Genomic DNA, 200 nt, shown 5'->3' on the forward strand with positions numbered 1-200 from the left:
GAGGTAAAGGTCTAGGGTAAGGGATACGCAATTTACCCACTAAAGATGGGTATCACATCAGCGGGATGCCCGAAAAATGGACCATTCCTGGGCATCTCATATGTGGGATGCTGTTCCTGGCCATCTTCCGGGTGTCTCAGGTGTGAGACATAAAGCAACAGACCTCAGTGACATGTTATGTCTACATGGATATTTTCAAA

Source organism: Penaeus monodon, chromosome 15 (assembly GCF_015228065.2).
Source record: "Penaeus monodon isolate SGIC_2016 chromosome 15, NSTDA_Pmon_1, whole genome shotgun sequence".
NCBI classification, from domain to species: domain Eukaryota; kingdom Metazoa; phylum Arthropoda; class Malacostraca; order Decapoda; family Penaeidae; genus Penaeus; species Penaeus monodon.